The sequence below is a fragment of the Octodon degus genome, unplaced genomic scaffold (assembly GCF_000260255.1).
Source record: "Octodon degus isolate 3935 unplaced genomic scaffold, OctDeg1.0 scaffold00021, whole genome shotgun sequence".
NCBI lineage: Eukaryota > Metazoa > Chordata > Mammalia > Rodentia > Octodontidae > Octodon > Octodon degus.
Window position 1 is genome coordinate 9,350,830 of NW_004524597.1, and position 2,758 is coordinate 9,353,587.

General features: G+C 45.9%; 1 pseudogene; it reads left to right on the plus strand.

The window, feature by feature from the left end:
* Nucleotides 1-2,179: 2,179 nt before the first annotated feature.
* LOC101560025 overlaps nucleotides 2,180-2,758 on the plus strand; it is a 2,824-nt pseudogene continuing 2,245 nt past the window's right edge.

Consider the following 2,758-nt stretch of genomic DNA (forward strand, 5'->3'; position numbering starts at 1 on the left):
AAAAAAAAAAAAAAAAAAGATGAGGCAACTCTGGAAACACTCCATTCTCGGGAACTCAGCAAAATTCCTGGCAATATAATGTGGAAGCTAAAGGCCTGGGGTTGAATGAAGAAAAAAATCAAGGATGGCAGGGTACAGATGGAAAATGAAGTCAGTTGGAAGCCCAAGGAATGCAATCGATCCATTCCAGTGGATCCTCTCTTTCTCTCTCTCTGAGGAGAGGAGCATCCAGAGGAGGCTGAGGAATGACTAGATTCTGTGGGTGAAGGTCCAGGGTGGCCTCTGTCTCAAGGGATCAAGGGACATTGTGAAGTGTCACCGAGCAAGCTCCTGGAAAAAGGACCAAGAAGCCAATGAATGTGGTAACTAGGGGTATGCTGATACTGTTTTTTGTTTGTTTGTTTTGATACTGTTGTTTTGGGTGAGAGGTTGTGAGATATGTGAGCAAGGGCTGAGGAGGACATTTCTTCAAGCTTGGCTGAGAAGGGGCAGAGAACATCTGCACAAAGAAGGGGAGTTGAGGGGCTGTGGTGAGGAGCAGGGTGACCTTGATAGAGACAGGCAGTCTGGTAGAGCACTTCTCAGAGAAGAGGGTGTTATCCTTGTGATAAAGGTGTACAGCATTCATCTGCAGGGATGGCACAATGCTTAGCTCAGGCAATAGAGCTGTATCTAAGCATCAGTTACGGATCTAGTGACATGACGTGCTGGGCTGTGACTCACCAATTTCTGACTCAGCAAGAAAAGTCTACGTTTATTTCCTTCTTCCTTTATTCCTTTTCAGTTGCTGAGGCTTGACTCCATGGCCTTGTGCATGCTAAGCACACTATTGCTGAGCTACAGATCACCAGCCCCAAGAATCCACATTTCCAACAAGTTTCCAGATGCTCCTGCTGCTGCTGCTCGTTAGAAATCTCATGTTGAGAATTCTTCTTTTTCTTCTTCTTCTTTTTTTCTTTTTCTTTTTTTTTTTTTTGGCAGAACCAGAGATTGAACTCAGGCCCTTGCGCTTGCCAGGGAAGTGCTTATTCCACTGAGGCATCTCCCTGGCCCCCCACATTAAGAATTCTGCTTAAATTGAATCTTAGCGTGGGGCTCTGGAAAGCTGCTTAATAGTTCTAGGTCTCAGTTTATATATCTGGGAAAGGACACAGTAAATGTGTACTTTTTGAGCTGACGTAGGATCACATACAGGCTTCAAATATTAACTAGAGTGAGGGAGGAGGGTAATAAATGAATGCCCCTACATTCAAATATTTTATTTATTTTTATTTATTACATTTATTTATTGTGTGTGTGTGTGGCCAGCTCAGCCCACCAGGGGGCGGGTCTGGCTGGCACATGGTGCTGGGGATCGAACCGCGGTCCCTGTGCTTTGCCAAGCTTGTTTCAAGTAGGTGCTTTAGACCACTGAGCCATCTTTCCAGCCCCCATTCAAATATTTTAAATATTGAACGATTGTGATTTAGTCTGGCATGGAGCCTGTAATTCCAGCACCCAGGAGGCTGATCAAGAGGATCAAGAGTTTGAAGCATGTCTGGGCTACATACAAAGTTCAAGGCCAGCCTAGACTACCAAGACCCTGTCTCAAAACAACATCCCTGACCACTAACCCCCAAAAGAAGATATCTAGGTTAGCAAGTATGTCAATATGTTATCTTCTCCTACCTTGGAAAGAATAGTGTCATCATAACCTGGGATGCCACATTTGAATTTAGAATGTGAAGGCACTCTGAAGTTCTGTTCTGCAATGTCATGTCGCGTGGACAGTGAGCTTCAGCCCCCATCTGTGGTCATCTCATCTGTTTCTGGCTTCATGCTGCTCACCCAGAGGTCTACGTGCAGCTGTGTGGACATGTGCATGCACCTATCCAAACCTTGCCCATGATTTTGCTGATGTCATGGCATACTTGAGCAGAGGTGCACTGGAGGGGCCACCTGTCTCTGCAGATGATCCCAGAGAAAGAGGACAGTAAGTTTGGATGAGCTGTCCTTTCAACCCTGCAGACTTCTTGTCCATAAATAGGATATGGCCAGGGTGTGACTCTTCATAGCAATAGGCCCAGCACACCCTTGCATTTGAGCCTATGGGTGGTATGGTCACATGACAGGGTACATGCAGAGTACAGAACGTCAGGCAGTGTCAAGAATGCTACTGTGGCTGTCTTCTTCCTCTCTGTGTTGGTGGTTTGTGGTTGGAAGATCCCGGCGTCGGAACTGCTGATAGCAAGATGTCTTCTGGAAGTGCCAAAATCGGGCACCCTGCCCCCAACTTTAAAGCCACAGCTGTTATGCCAGATGGTCAGTTCAAAGATATCAGTCTGTCTGACTACAAAGGAAAATATGTTGTATTCTTCTTTTATCCTCTTGACTTCACCTTTGTGTGCCCCACGGAGATAATTGCGTTCAGTGACAGGGCAGAAGAATTTAAAAAACTTAACTGCCAAATGATTGGTGCTTCTGTGGATTCTCACTTTTGTCATCTGGCATGGATCAACACACCCAAGAAACAAGGAGGATTGGGGCCTATGAACATTCCCTTGGTGTCAGATCCCAAGCGTGCCATTGCTCAGGATTATGGGGTCTTAAAGGCCGATGAAGGCATCTCATTCAGGGGCCTTTTTATCATTGATGATAAGGGTATCCTTTGGCAGATCACAGTTAACGACCTTCCTGTTGGCCGCTCTGTAGATGAAACTCTGAGACTCGTTCAGGCTTTTCAGTTCACTGACAAACATGGAGAAGTGTGCCCAGCTGG